Source organism: Rutidosis leptorrhynchoides, chromosome 1 (assembly GCF_046630445.1).
Source record: "Rutidosis leptorrhynchoides isolate AG116_Rl617_1_P2 chromosome 1, CSIRO_AGI_Rlap_v1, whole genome shotgun sequence".
NCBI classification, from domain to species: Eukaryota; Viridiplantae; Streptophyta; class Magnoliopsida; order Asterales; family Asteraceae; genus Rutidosis; species Rutidosis leptorrhynchoides.
The window spans coordinates 642,614,690-642,631,777 of record NC_092333.1 but is presented as its reverse complement, the minus strand read 5'-3'; the positions used below and the strand labels follow the sequence as shown (position 1 = coordinate 642,631,777).

At 33.7% G+C, this 17,088-nt stretch overlaps 1 long non-coding RNA gene across 2 annotated transcripts; it reads left to right on the top strand.

Moving 5' to 3' along the window:
* The first annotated feature begins 3,036 nt into the window (after positions 1-3,036).
* LOC139885710 (uncharacterized) lies at positions 3,037-5,846 on the top strand. 2 transcript variants are annotated; one of them, XR_011772057.1, is made up of 4 exons: positions 3,037-3,312; positions 3,652-3,733; positions 4,697-4,755; positions 5,706-5,846. It is a non-coding gene; the product is annotated as an uncharacterized lncRNA (long non-coding RNA). The 2 variants fall into 2 exon arrangements; XR_011772056.1 differs by having other exon boundaries at positions 3,039-3,305.
* The last annotated feature ends 11,242 nt before the right edge of the window (positions 5,847-17,088 follow it).

The following is a 17,088-nucleotide window of genomic DNA, read 5'->3' as shown; positions in this document are numbered from 1 at the left end:
AATTGGGAATTGATTATAGAAGTGGTGAAAGCTAATGGAACGGAAAAAGGTAAATTTATAATGGAATTATCAGAGGTAGTAATCGGGACAGATCATCGCATTTAATTAAAGAAATCCTAATTTTCCTTAAATCTCGAAGAATCAAATCTTATAGATTTCCAAGGTTTTCTTTAAATCCTTGAATTCCGGAAGAATAACCGTGACTACGTCACTAGTTAAGACAAACCTACATTTACTCACTTCACTCTTTCGTGATAACTTCACTCGTACTCTTCGAATAATCGAATTGATTTATCCATATTACTCAATACTGATAAAACTCTATTTATCAACTCATATGCATCATGAAAACATTTTCATTGTTAGTCATAACTACCCCACTCAAATTTTGGGACGAAATTTCTTTAACGGGTAGGTACTGTGACGACCCAAAAATTTGTGACCAAATTTAAACTTAATCTTTATACGATTTAGACATGATAAGCAAAGTCTATTAAATTGAATTTCAAAAATTTATGAACTAGTTGACCTTCGACTGCTCTCGACGATTCACGAACCACTAATTGTAAATAGATACATATATTTAATTATATGAATTTGAAATATAAATTGAGATATTATATGACATAATTGTTAGAACTAATAATGTGAAATAAAATAATATATAATAACTATTATTTAAAAGGTACCTATATATATACATAAAAGAAGTTATATATATGAAGATGATTTTTATATAATTATTAATATATATTGTAATATATTAACACATATAAATATTAATTATATGAATATAATAAGTAGACATTATACAAGTAATAAATTGTAAAAATAAAAATAAATATAATAATTTAAAATAGAAACTTATATGAGTGAATCCAAGGCCAATCCTGCATTGTTCAATGTCGTCATATGTATTTTTACTACAAAATACAGTATTGTGAGTTTCATTTGCCCTTTTTACTCTTTACGTTTTTGGGCTGAGAATACATGCAAATGCTTTATTAACTGTTTTACCATATTTATATGCGTGAGTTTCACTTGCTCCCTTTTTAAATGCTTTTACAATATATATTTTTGGGACTGAGAATACATGCGCTATTTTTATAACTGTTTTACGAAATAGACACAAGTAATCGAAACTACATTCTATGGCTGAATTATTAAATCGAATATGCCCCTTTTTAGTCTGGTAATCTAAGAATTAGGGAATAGACACCCTAATTGACGCGAATCCTAAAGATAGATCTATCGGGCCCAACAAGTCCCATCCAAAGTACCGGATGCTTTAGTACTTCGAAATTTATATCATGTTCCAAAGGAGGATCCCAGAATGATGGGGATATTCTTATATGTATATTGTGAATGTCGGTTACCAGGTGTTCAATCCATATGAATGATATTTTGTCTCTATGCATGGGACGTATATTTATGAGAAATGAAAATCTTGTGGTCTATTAAAATGATGGAAATGATTATTTATGTTAAACTAATGAACTCACCAACCTTTTGGTTGACACTTTAAAGCATGTTTATTCTCAAGTACGAAAGAAATCTTCCGCTGTGCATTTGCTCATTTTAGGGATATTACTTGGAGTCATTCTTGACATATTTCAACAGACGTTGCATTCGAGTCGTTGAGTTCATTAAGATTAATATTAAGTCAATTATAGTTAGATATATTATGAAATTGTATGCATGCCGTCAACTTTCGATGTAATGAAATATTGTCTTTTCAAAAACGAATGCAATGTTTGTCAAATGTATCATATAGAGGTCAAGTACCTCGCGATGTAATCAACTATTGTGAATCATTTATAATCGATACGGACTTCGTCCGGATGGATTAGGACGGGTCTCTACATATAAGAAGTAATTGTACTAATGGCTTCTTCTTTTCAGCTCTTAGTCTCTTCAAATAATGGATTTTATTAACAATAACTTTTTTGAAACGATTCGAGTTATATTCAATAAGCAGATAATAATAGTATAGTTTTAGTATTAGACATAAAACAGACCCTATTAGCAAGACTGAACTTGACCCACTTACATATAATAGGGTTACACTACCAACTACATGATCATACGGTTCTATATCAACGATTATGAACTGTGTCGTATCCGTATGAAGACATAACCTGCAAGCAAGATCATCCAAAAAGATGTCAGAGCGACGCTCAATAAAATAAAATACAACACAAAATCAGAAAATTATACAAACGCATAATGTTACAAATAACCCATGACATGACCTTTAGAAATCGGTGGTGATCATCTCCAACGATTGAAGATGAGTGATTTGAAGTTGCGATGTTTGGGAGGAGACGACTGCATGAGGTGATTGCGATTGTAGGAGTGTGATTGTAGGTGACGATTTCAATGTATATAATATAATGGTTTCTTGTAAAATACCTTGATTAGCAAAGACTTATACATTAAATAAATTGAATTGCAATTTAATTAAAGGAAAAAGTCAACTACATTATTTAGCAAGTATTAATGTAATTTGAATTTAAATTAATGTGATTAAGGACTTTTGAATTTTGAATTAATTTTGAATTTTGAATTTGAATTAATTTTAATTTGCTCAAATTAAGCACCTTAAATCAATTATTACAAATTCACATCTATTCCTAAAATAAATATATTGATTAGAAGGGTGTTTTGGTAATCAAACAATTCAATGTGATGATTATGATGTCATTAGGAAGTTTTTTGAAAATAAATGGTTGAGATTATTCAGGATTAAGTTAATGGAGGGTTAAGATTAGTTGTTATTTAAGATGATCTATTTTCATCTTTGTTATTATATATAATATAGATATAGATATAGATATAGATATAGATATAGATATAGAATATAGATATAGAGTATAGATAGATTATTTTATTATATTAATTGAATTGAAATTTATAACCTATTATATGGCATAGACATAATCCACGTGTCAACATATCCTATAGTCTACAGCCTATTCTAAAACTTGCTCTGAGAACGTGCCATCTGTCTCTTTTTTACTGATGGATTAGAAAAACCCGTCTTCCTCCTCTGCTTCTCAGATCGTTCTCACTCTCTCTTCAAAAATGAAAACCCACAAATCCTTTTCACCTTCGATTATGCTTTAATTCCGCCGTATTAGCTGACGCACCTACCACCGATTAATCCGTAACGTTTTACTCTACAAATCCATATAATATTATATATTAACAACATATTCTGGAAATCTTCGGAAAACATCTTCGGTGACGATGAAGACGACGACGTCACCAGCCCAAAATCGTCGGCATGTTCATCATGTTAAAACGTCGGTCGTGAGTTATCTTTGTATTTTGATTTCGATTTGTTATATGATGAGTTGATTGTCAATTAATTAGGGATTTTGGTTTTCATCATAGATCATAGATTTTCCTTTGAATCGGTCAAATTATCATGTATTATTACTCATATAAATTATGCAACTTGAAATTAGGGTTTAAATTAGGGCTTAGGATATAGAGTTTGAAATATTGCATAAAAAAACATTATGTCATATAACTATATGCAGACCACCATTTGATTGAGATAATATTCAATATCAGTTTAAACCATAGAGCCAGATAATATTTCTATTTTGGTGTTTGATATAATGGCAAGTGATTTACTGTCTGCAGGCTCATCGTTTGATTGAGATAATATATTGGTTGCAATTTCAACCCATTTCCAAATGAATAGGTCATCTGCCGTGCATCTGAGGTTAGTTTTTGGCTTAATAGTATGTATGTTAAATTTGTGATTGTATTGTGAACTACATTTATTTACTTCAGCTGCACAGGAAAATTACTACTCTAATGTAGTTGGCCCTTTTTTGTACATGTATAAATAGAGGGCACAATCTTGACCCATTTATTTATAAACGTATGATTTGGGTTATATATTATTATTTCTGATGCGTAAAATAGTGATACCCAATAAAATAGCTAAAATGGAACTGGGTCGAAAGTCACTTGAAGTGTATTTCTTTAGATAATTGGACTGACATTATCACATGTGATCCACTTTTTTTTATTTATTTATTATTAATTCAAGTAAAATGTCAATGGAAGTTTTGTGTGATGCACGTTAACCCACTGAAGTGGTAGTTTTTATCCATATGAGTGAAAAATAGGTTTTATTATCTACAATAGATCAAGCATGCAAGTCTAATAAATCTTATATTGTTGGGCATTTTCGATGGTTTCAACTTTTGTTACTGAGTAAACAAAAGTGGGTTATCACAAATGTTTAAAGGGGCACATTGTATGAATATGGGTATTGAAAATCAGGATTGGAATAAAATAGCATTATACTATTGAAATTCCTTATGTTACGATTAGGTTCTTTTTAGCTCGTCTATTTGCTGGTCGAAGTACGATTCCAAAAGGTTTCATCTTCTTTTTTGTTTTTAGGTAACGAATTTCATCTTCTACTTTGTTTACGTGTAATGTTTAACTCTAATTTTGTTTTCTTTTTGCTTATGTTCTTCGAACTTTGCGCGCCTGTTTATGAGCTTAACAATTTGAATTTTTTGATGTGGTCTATGTGTTAGTACAAATTTGCTAGAGCTTACCAAATTGATAAGTGGTTCTGGTTGTTAGCGTTCTATTTTCAGTTCGAGTATTTTTATGTGTGGTAAACTGATTTTGTTTTCCATTGGCTTTACAAATTTGTGCAATTCAGGTGTGGTTTCGATCCATCGTACCAAACGTCTCCAAGGTACCACTACCTCTAATTTATCGGTATGTCCTTTATTTTAAATAAATATTAATATATATTTGCATCACAATAGTCATGCTTTGATCCATTGCACACCAAGTGTTTGATTAATTGCTAACATGAGTTAAGGTGAGCAACAATGTAACAACAGTTTACTACTTTGTAATATGTTTTTTTTATTCTAATGTTGCATATAGTTGTATATATGAATGATCTACATCTATATGTTATATGTGCTTTGGGTTTGATTTACTGTCACCATATATAATTTGATGTTTGGTTTCTATTATTATGTAGTCATTTTTTTTAACGGCGATTTTTGGGCATGAGTAGATCATTTATTTTAACGACCCTCATCATTTGCATGTATCACACATTTTCGGGCGGAAAACCGAACCTGATCCACGGTACCCAGGAACACATCCTTTCGGGTAGTGTTCCTCGGTAGAGGTCCGTGAACGAATCCGGTAAAACCTCTCTATAGGGTCAATATATACCACCATTATTGGTGTTCAATTGTTTTAAAGAAAATCATGTCATCCCTAAGGATCGAACCCATGACTTCTCCCTATCACATGACACAAAGTACATGGAGAAACTGTTGGGCTATGTAATAAAAAAACCTTTTTCTGCTAATTATAAATGCTAAACATACATTTAGTCCAATATGATGTTGACTGGAGTGATTACCAGCTGAAATTTGTAGCAAATTTATTTACGTTGATAGCACACTGTTTGGTTTATAGAATTTTTCACTGCTGATCATTTTGATAATGAAATGTTGGTCGTTTGAAAGTTATACAAATAAAAGTGTTTTATAGTTCATCTGGACCTCCGACCCGTTTGGGCAAAAATAAATTTTGGACTTATTTTTTATTAGGTTAAATGACCCATTTGGGTCATAAGGGCATATTTTGACCCATTTGTGTAATTTCGATAATCTGAAAGTGTTTGTTCAAATGACTTCTAACAGTCGTGTTGCTCCTTCAGCTATGGATACCAAAGAAAATGAAGAGTGTGATGTATTTGGTGAGCACGAGCCATTGATTCTGTCAAAAAATTGACAACTCTGTCACGAGGAAAATACCATCTAGACCTTGAAGTTCCTTGTGTTTGCTATTGTAGTGACCCGAACTTTTTCATGTTTATATATATATTAAATGAAATTGTTATTTACATGATTAAGTGTTTCCAACATGTTAAGCAATCAAACTTGTTAAGACTTGATTAATTGAAATAGGTTTCATATAGACAATTAACCACCCAAGTTGAACGGTGATTCACGAACGTTAAAACTTGTAAAAACTATACGATGACATATATATGGTTATATATATAGTTAACATGATTTTATTATAAGTATGTATCTCATTAGGTATTTTAACAATGAGTTATATACATAAAAATGAGACAATTAATTTAAGAAACTCGAAAACGATATATATAACGATTATCGTTATAACAACGTCTTACTAGGTACATATGAATCATATTAAGATATTGATACACTTGGTTAATTATGTTAAATGATAAGTAAACATATCATTAAGTATATTAACAATGAACTACATATGTAAAAACAAGACTACTAACTTAATGATTTTGAAGCGAGACATATATGTAACGATTATCGTTGTAACGACATTTAATGTATATATATCATATTAAGAGATATTCGTACATCATAATATCATGATAATATAATAATTTAAAATCTCTTTTGATATTATAAACAATGGGTTAACAACATTCAACAAGATCGTTAACCTAAAGGTTTCAAAACAACATTTACATGTAACGACTAACGATGACTTAACGACTCAGTTAAAATGTATATACATGTAGTGTTTTAATATGTATTCATACACTTTTGAAAGTCTTCAAGACACTTATCAAAATACTTCTACTTAACAAAAATGCTTACAATTACATCCTCGTTCAGTTTCATCAACAATTCTACTCGTATGCACCCGTATTCGTACTCGTACAATACACGGCTTTTAGATGTATGTACTATTGGTATATACACTCCAATGATCAGCTCTTAGCAGCCCATGTGAGTCACCTAAAACATGTGGGAACCATCATTTGGCAACTAGGATGAAATATCTCATAAAATTACAAAAATATGAGTAATCATTCATGACTTATTTACATGAAAACAAAATTACATATCCTTTATATCTAATCCATACACCAACGACCAAAAACACCTACAAACACTTTCATTCTTCAATTTTCTTCATCTAATTGATCTCTCTCAAGTTCTATCTTCAAGTTCTAAGTGTTCTTCATAAATTCCAAAAGTTCTAGTTTCATAAAATCAAGAATACTTCCAAGATTGCAAGTTTACTTCCAAGTTTTCTAAATCCATTTCAAGTAATCATCCAAGATCAAGAAACCTTTGTTACTTACAGAAGGTTATCTTTCTAATACAAAGTAATAATCATATTCAAACTTTAATTCAATTTCTATAACTATAACAATCTTATTTCGAGTGGAAATCTTACTTGAAATTATTTTCGTGTCATGATTCTGCTTCAAGAACTTTCAAGCCATCCAATGATCCTTTGAAGCTAGATCTATTTTTCTCATTTCCAGTAGGTTTATCCAAGGAACTTGAGGTAGTAATGATATTCATAACATCATTCGATTCATACATATAAAGCTATCTTATTCGAAGGTTTAAACTTGTAATCACTAGAACATAGTTTAGTTAATTCTAAACTTGTTCGCAAATAAAAGTTAATCCTTCTAACTTGACTTTTAAAATCAACTAAACACATGTTCTATATCTATATGATATGCTAACTTAATGATTTAAAACCTGAAAACACGAAAAACACCGTAAAATCGTTTACGTCGTCGTAGTAACACCGCGGGCTGTTTTGGGTTAGTTAATTAAAAATTATGATAAACTTTGATTTAAAAGTTGTTATTTTGGGAAAATGATTTTTATTATGAACATGAAACTATATCCAAAAATTATGGTTAAACTGAAAGTGGAAGTATGTTTTCTAAAATGGTCATCTAGACGTCGTTCTTTCGACTTAAATGACTACCCTTACAAAAATGACTTGTAACTTATTTTTCCGACTATAAACCAATACTTTTTCTGTTTAGATTCATAAAATAGAGTTCAATATGAAACCATAGCAATTTGATTCACTCAAAACGAATTTAAAATGAAGAAGTTATGGGTAAAACAAGATTGGATAATTTTTCTCATTTTAGCTACGTGAAAATTGGTAACAAATCTATTCCAACCATAACCTAATAAACTTGTATTGTATATTATGTAATCTTAAGATACCATAGACACGTATACAATGTTTCGACCTATCATGTCGACACATCTATATATATTTCGGAACAACCATAGACACTCTATATGTGAATGTTGGAGTTAGCTATACAGGGTTGAGGTTGATTCCAAAATATATATAGTTTGAGTTGTGATCAATACTGAGATACGTATACACTGGGTCGTGGATTGATTCAAGATAATATTTATCGATTTATTTCTGTACATCTAACTGTGGACAACTAGTTGTAGGTTACTAACGAGGACAGCTGACTTAATAAACTTAAAACATCAAAATATATTAAAAGTGTAGTAAATATATTTTGAACATACTTTGATATATATGTATATATTGTTATAGGTTCGTGAATCAACCAGTGGCCAAGTCTTACTTCCCGACGAAGTAAAAATCTGTGAAAGTGAGTTATAGTCCCACTTTTAAAATCTAATATTTTTGGAATGAGAATACATGCAGGTTTTATAAATGATTTACAAAATAGACACAAGTACGTGAAACTACATTCTATGGTTGAATTATCGAAATCGAATATGCCCATTTTTATTAAATCTGGTAATCTAAGAATTAGGGAACAGACACCCTAATTGACGCGAATCCTAAAGATAGATCTATTGGGCCTAACAAACCCCATCCAAAGTACCGGATGCTTTAGTACTTCGAAATTTATATCATATCCGAAGGGTGTCCCGGAATGATGGGGATATTCTTATATATGCATCTTGTTAATGTCGGTTACCAGGTGTTCACCATATGAATGATTTTTATCTCTATGTATGGGATGTGTATTGAAATATGAAATCTTGTGGTCTATTGTTACAATTTGATATATATAGGTTAAACCTATAACTCACCAACATTTTTGTTGACGTTTAAAGCATGTTTATTCTCAGGTGAATACTAAGAGCTTCCGCTGTTGCATACTAAAATAAGGACAAGATTTGGAGTCCATGTTTGTATGATATTGTGTAAAAACTGCATTCAAGAAACTGATTTCGATGTAACATATTTGTATTGTAAACCATTATGTAATGGTCGTGTGTGAACAGGATATTTTAGATTATCATTATTTGATAATCTACATAAAGCTTTTTAAACCTTTATTTATGAAATAAAGGTTATGGTTTGTTTTAAAAATGAATGCAGTCTTTGAAAAACGTCTCATATAGAGGTCAAAACCTCGCAACGAAATCAATTAATATGGAACGTTTTTAATCAATAAGAACGGGACATTTCAGTTGGTATCCGAGCGTTGGTCTTAGAGAACCAAAAAATTTGCATTAGTGTGTCTTATCGAGTTTGTTAGGATGCATTAGTGAGTCTGGACTTCGACCGTGTTTTCTTTAAAAATGATTGCTTAACATTTTTGTTGGAAACTATATATTATTAACATGTATATATTATGTGATATATTAATCTCTTAACATGTTTGATATTGTGTGATAGATGTCTACCTCTAGCACAAATCCCATTGACTCACCTAATAATAATGAAGAGTCGAATATATATTGGACTGATTCACATGTTCCCGAAGAGGAACCGGAAGAAGAATCAGAACCGGAAGAATAATCTGAACTGTAAGAGGAGGAACCGGAGGAGGAAATAGAACCGGTGGGGGAAATAATAAAATGGTTAAGTAAAAGAAAATTCTCAACCAACCGACCAAGGTTAATTGTGGTCAATGGTGTTTCCGCCAAGGAAGCAAAATATTGGGAGGATTACCAATTCTCCGATGAATTGGATTCCGACGAGAATTCTGATGATGTTATAGAAATTACCCCAACTGAATTTAAAAAGGCAAAAGAAAATAATAAGGGAAAGGGCATAAAAATAGAGAAATCTAATTCCAACCCCGATGAACTTTATATATATCGTCAACCCCCGAAGTCCTTAAGTTGTAACAATGACCCGGGAACCTCTAAACCACCAGGTTTTTCTAAACCGTTGTGGAAAACGACAGCTAGTATTAGGGGAACATCATATATCCCTAGAAACTTGGCAAAACGAACCAAAACCGAAGAAGAAGAAACGAGCGAGTCGGAATAAGATAGTTGTATTCGTGTGGTGTAATATATGTAATATAGTGTGCTTATGCTTTATGATATATGTAAAAATTGCTTGTATTAATAAGTATTTTTTATGAATCTAACTCTTGTCTATTTTACAGTTTAAAAACACAAAATGGATAGACAACCCAATATTTTAAGAGACCTACCCGGAGACATGATTGATGAAATCTTGTCTAGAGTCGGTCAGAATTCCTCGGCACAACTATTTAAGGCGAGATCAGTTTGTAAGACATTCGAAGAACGTTCCAAGAATGCCTTGGTTTATAAAAGGCTTTCGTTCGAAAGATGGGGGATATCACATTGGGAAATCCATAAGTTACGATGTGTTTACTTTGACGCATATATTGCGGGGAACCCAAATGCTATTTTACGCAACAGGTTAAGAAATTATTTTGACTCAATATATCCAAATATAGGACTTCGTGATTTAGAAAAAGCAGCTAACATGCAACATAAAGAAGCATGTTATGCTTACGGGTTAGTAATGTTCACTTCTCACCAAAGTGAGAACAAGAACATCGGGCTACAACTATTAAACAAAACGTTCCCACAAGTGACGGAGTCGGTAATTGGGGTAAGAAATGAGGTTTTTAGATTGTTACGGGACTGTTGGACATTACGTAACCCTCGTCCCTTTGTCGACGTTACAACACACTGTCTTATCAATGGCCATAACGGTTATGTTCCACAAGACCAAGGATGGGAAGTAGTCCTAGTAAAACCAGAATGCATGACTTGTTTCTGGACGTATGAATTACGTGTCTTTATTGCCTTTGCTGAACGACTTGTGTACTAGCTAGAATTATCTTCACAACTATCTTGTATCAAAGTTATTGTGTGCTATATTTCATGCTTTATGTAAAATAAGCGGTATTGTAAGTTTGTAAAATATTGTATAAAAGTTTGAATGCGAAATATTATTATAATCAGTTTTTCATATAGAATTGTAGTAGTTGAATTGTATATTAGCTACTAAGTATGAACTTAACGGGTTGGTACTACCCGAATTTAAACTTATAAAACGCTAATATGAAGAAAAAGCTTTTATAAATAAGTTCATATTATGCTACGAAATACTATTAACTACTCTTAATATTCTGTATGATTAACTTGTTCCATTTGACTATTTTGAAGGAAATGGTACCGACTACTCGACACACCATGAATATGAATGAAGAGGAATTCTGTACTTTTCTAGCTTCAAACATAGCCGCAGTACAGGCTGCGCTACATACCAACAATAACCTTGGATCTAGCAGTACAGGAAATCGTGTAGGATGCACCTACAAAGAATTCACTGCCCGCAAACCTTTGGAATTTGATGGAACTGAAGGACCGATCGGATTGAAACGGTGGACCGAGAAGGTCGAATCGGTGTTTGCCATAAGTAAGTGTACTGAAGAGGACAAAGTGAAGTACGCTACGCATACCTTCACAGGTTCTGCGTTAACATGGTGGAATACCTATCTAGAGCAAGTGGGACAAGATGATGCGTACGCGCTACCGTGGTCAGCATTCAAGCACTTGATGAACGAGAAGTACCGTCCCAGAACCGAGGTCAATAAGCTCAAGACAGAACTTAGAGGGTTACGAACCCAAGGATTTGATATTACCACGTACGAAAGACGATTCACAGAATTGTGCCTATTGTGTCCGGGAGCGTTCGAAGATGAGGAAGAGAAGATCGACGCGTTTGTGAAAGGATTACCGGAAAGAATCCAAGAAGATATAAGTTCACACGAGCCCGCCTCCATACAACAGACATGTAGAATGGCTCACAAACTAGTGAACCGGATTGAGGAAAGAATTAAAGAACAGACGGCTGAAGAGGCCAATGTGAAGCAAGTCAAAAGAAAGTGGGAGGAAAACGGTGATAAGAATCACCAATACAACAACAACAGCAATTACAATAATAATCGCAACAATTATCCCAACAATCGCAACATCAATCGCAACTACAACAAACGGCCCAACATCAACAACAACAACAACAACAACAACAACAACAACAGCAACTACAACAATCATCCCAACAACAATAACAACCGTAACAACAACAACAATCAGAATCAGCTATGCCAAAGGTGTGAAAAGTATCACTCGGGGTTCTGCACCAAATTTTGCAACAAGTGTAAAAGAAATGGTCATAGCGCGGCGAAGTGTGAGGTCTACGGACCAGGGGTTAACAGAACGAAAGGAACAAATGGTGTCGGAACGAGTAATGGCGGAGCAAGTAGTGTCAGAGCAAGTTATGCCAATGTAGTTTGTTATAAATGTGGAAAACCGGGCCACATTATTAGAAATTTCCCGAACCAGGAGAACACGAATGGACAAGGCCGCGGAAGAGTTTTCAATATTAATGCGGCAGAGGCACAGGAAGACCCGGAGCTTGTTACGGGTACGTTTCTTATTGACAATAAATCTGCTTACGTTTTATTTGATTCGGGTGCGGATAGAAGCTATATGAGTAGAGATTTTTGTGCTAAATTAAGTTGCCCATTGACGCCTTTGGATAGTAAATTTTTACTCGAATTAGCAAATGGTAAATTAATTTCAGCAGATAATATATGTCGGAATCTAGAAATTAAACTGGTTAGCGAAACATTTAAGATTGACTTGATACCAGTAGAGTTAGGGAGTTTTGATGTGATAATCGGTATGAACTGGTTGAGAGAAGTGAAAGCAGAGATCGTTTGTTACAAAAATGCAATTCGCATTATACGAGAAAAAGGAAAACCCTTAATGGTGTACGGAGAAAAGAGCAACGCAAAGTTAAATCTTATTAGTAACCTGAAGGCACAAAAACTAATAAGAAAAGGTTCCTATGCTGTTCTAGCACACGTCGAGAAAGTACAAACTGAAGAAAAGAGCATCAATGATGTTCCCGTCGCAAAAGAATTTCCCGATGTATTTCCGAAAGAATTACCGAGATTACCCCCACATCGATCCGTTGAATTTCAAATAGATCTTATACCAGGAGCTGCACCAATAGCTCGTGCTCCTTACAGACTCGCACCCAGCGAGATGAAAGAACTGCAAAACCAATTACAAGAACTTTTAGAGCGTGGTTTCATTCGACCAAGCACATCACCGTGGGGAGCTCCTGTTTTGTTTGTCAAGAAGAAAGATGGGACATTCAGGTTGTGTATCGACTACCGAGAGTTGAACAAACTTACCATTAAGAACCGCTACCCACTACCAAGAATCGACGACTTATTTGATCAACTACAAGGCTCGTCTGTTTATTCAAAGATTGACTTACGTTCCGGGTATCATCAAATGCGGGTGAAAGAAGATGATATTCCAAAGACTGCTTTCAGAACACGTTACGGTCATTACGAGTTTATGGCCATGCCGTTTGGTTTAACTAATGCACCAGCTGTGTTCATGGACCTTATGAACCGAGTGTGTGGACCATACCTTGACAAGTTTGTCATTGTTTTCATTGATGACATACTTATTTACTCAAAGAATGACCAAGAATACGGTGAACATTTGAGAAAGGTGTTAGAAGTATTGAGGAAGGAAGAATTGTACGCTAAGTTTTCAAAGTGTGCATTTTGTTTGGAAGAAGTTCAATTCCTCGGTCACTTAGTGAACAAAGAAGGTATTCAGGTGGACCCGGCAAAGATCGAAACCGTTGAAAAGTGGGAAACCCCAAAAACTCCGAAGCACATACGTCAATTTTTAGGATTGGCTGGTTACTACAGAAGATTCATCCAAGATTTCTCCAAAATAGCAAAACCCTTGACTGCATTAACGCATAAAGGGAAGAAATTTGAATGGAAGGATGAACAAGAGAAGGCGTTTCAATTATTGAAGAAAAAGCTAACTACGGCACCTATATTGTCATTGCCTGAAGGGAATGATGAATTTGTGATTTATTGTGACGCATCAAAGCAAGGTCTCGGTTGTGTATTAATGCAACGGACGAAGGTGATTGCTTATGCGTCTAGACAATTGAAGATTCACGAGCAAAATTATACGACGCATGATTTGGAATTAGGCGCGGTTGTTTTTGCATTAAAGACTTGGAGGAACTACTTATATGGGGTCAAAAGTATTATATATACCGACCACAAAAGTCTTCAACACATATTTAATCAGAAACAACTGAATATGAGGCAGCGTAGGTGGATTGAATTGTTGAATGATTACGACTTTGAGATTCGTTACCACCCGGAAAAGGCAAATGTGGTAGCCGACGCCTTGAGCAGGAAGGACAGAGAACCCATTCGAGTAAAATCTATGAATATAATGATTCACAATAACCTTACTACTAAAATAAAGGAGGCGCAACAAGGAGTTTTAAAAGAGGGAAATTTAAATGATGAAATACCCAAAGGATCGGAGAATCATCTTAATATTCGGGAAGACGGAACCCGGTATAGGGCTGAAAGGATTTGGGTACCAAAATTTGGAGATATGAGAGAAATGGTACTTAGAGAAGCTCATAAAACCAGATACTCAATACATCCTGGAACGGGGAAGATGTACAAGGATCTCAAGAAACATTTTTTGTGGCCGGGTATGAAAGTCGATGTTGCTAAATACGTAGGAGAATGTTTGATGTGTTCTAAGGTCAAAGCTGAGCATCAGAAACCATCAGGTCTACTTCAACAACCCGAAATCCCGGAATGGAAATGGGAAAACATTACCATGGATTTCATCACTAAATTGCCAAGGATTGCAAGTGGTTTTGATACTATTTGGGTAATAGATGATCGTCTCACCAAATCAGCAAACTTCCTGCCAATAAGAGAAGATGACAAGATGGATAAGTTAGCACGACTGTATTTGAAGGAAGTCGTCTCCAGACATGGAATACCAATCTCTATTATCTCTGATAGGGATGACAGATTTATTTCAAGATTCTGGCAGACATTACAGCAAACATTAGGAACTCGTCTAGACATGAGTACTGCCTATCATCCACAAACTGATGGGCAGAGTGAAAGGATGATACAAATGCTTGAAGACATGCTACGAGCTTATGTTATTGATTTCGGAAACAGTTGGGATCGACATCTACCGTTAGTAGAATTTTCCTACAACAACAGCTACCATTCAAGCATTGAGATGGCGCCGTTTAAAGCACTTTATGGTAGAAAGTGCAGGTCTCCGATTTGTTGGAGTGAAGTGGGGAATAGACAGATTACGGGTCCGGAGATAATACAAGAAACTACCGAGAAAATCATCCAAATTCAACAAAGATTGAAAACCGCCCAGAGTCGACAAAAGTGCTACGCGGACAGTAAAAGAAAAGATATAGAGTTTGAAATTGGAGAAATGGTCATGCTTAAGGTTTCACCTTGGAAAGGCGTTGTTCGATTTGGTAAACGGGGAAAACTAAATCCAAGGTACATTGGACCATTCAAGATTATAGATCGTGTCGGACCAGTAGCTTACCAACTGGAGCTACCTCAACAACTCGCGGCTGTACATAACACTTTCCACGTCTCAAATTTGAAGAAATGTTTTGCTAAAGAAGATCTCACTATTCCGTTGGATGAAATCCAAACCAATGAAAAACTTCAATTCATTGAAGAACCCGTCGAAATAATGGATCGTGAGGTTAAGAGACTTAAACAAAACAAGATACCAATTGTTAAGGTTCGATGGAATGCTTGTAGAGGACCCGAGTTCACCTGGGAGCGTGAAGATCAGATGAAGAAGAAATACCCGCATTTATTTCCAGAAGATACGTCAACACCTCCATCTGCTTAAAATTTCGGGACGAAATTTATTTAACGGGTAGGTACTGTAGTGACCCGAACTTTTCCATGTTTATATATATATATTAAATGAAATTGTTATTTACATGATTAAGTGTTTCCAACATGTTAAGCAATCAAACTTGTTAAGACTTGATTAATTGAAATAGGTTTCACATAGACAATTGACCACCCAAGTTGAACGGTGATTCACGAACGTTAAAACTTGTAAAAACTATATGATGACATATATATGGTTATATATATAGTTAACATGATTTTATTATAAGTATGTATCTCATTAGGTATTTTAACAATGAGTTATATACATAAAAATGAGACAATTAATTTAAGAAACTCGAAAACGATATATATAACGATTATCGTTATAACAACGTCTTACTATGTACATATGAATCATATTAAGATGTTGATACACTTGGTTAATTATGTTAAATGATAAGTAAATATATTATTAAGTGTATTAACAATGAAATACATATGTAAAAATAAGACTATTAACTTAATGATTTCGAAACGAGACATATATGTAACGATTATCGTTGTAACGACATTTAACTGTATATATATCATACTAAGATATATTATATATCATAATATCATGATAATATAACAATTTAACATCTCATTTGTTATAATAAACAATGGGTTAACAACATTCAACAAGATCGTTAACCTAAAGGTTTCAAAACAACATTTACATGTAACGACTAACGATGACTTAACGACTCAGTTAAAATGTATATACATGTAGTGTTTTAATATGTATTCATACACTTTTGAAAGACTTCAAGATACTTATCAAAATACTTCTACTTAACAAAAATTCTTACAATTACATCCTCGTTCAGTTTCATCAACAATTCTACTCGTATGCACCCGTATTCGTACTCGTACAATACACAGCTTTTAGATGTATGTACTATTGGTATATACACTCCAATGATCAGCTCTTAGCAGCCCATGTGAGTCACCTAACACATGTGGGAACCATCATTTGGCAACTAGCATGAAATATCTCATAAAATTACAAAAATATGAGTAATCATTCATGACTTATTTACATGAAAACAAAATTACATATCCTTTATATCTAATCCATACACCAACGACCAAAAACACCTACAAACACTTTCATTCTTCAATTTTATTCATCTAATTGATCTCTCTCAAGTTCTATCTTCAAGTTCTAAGTGTTCTTCATAAATTCCAAAAGTTCTAGTTTCATAAAA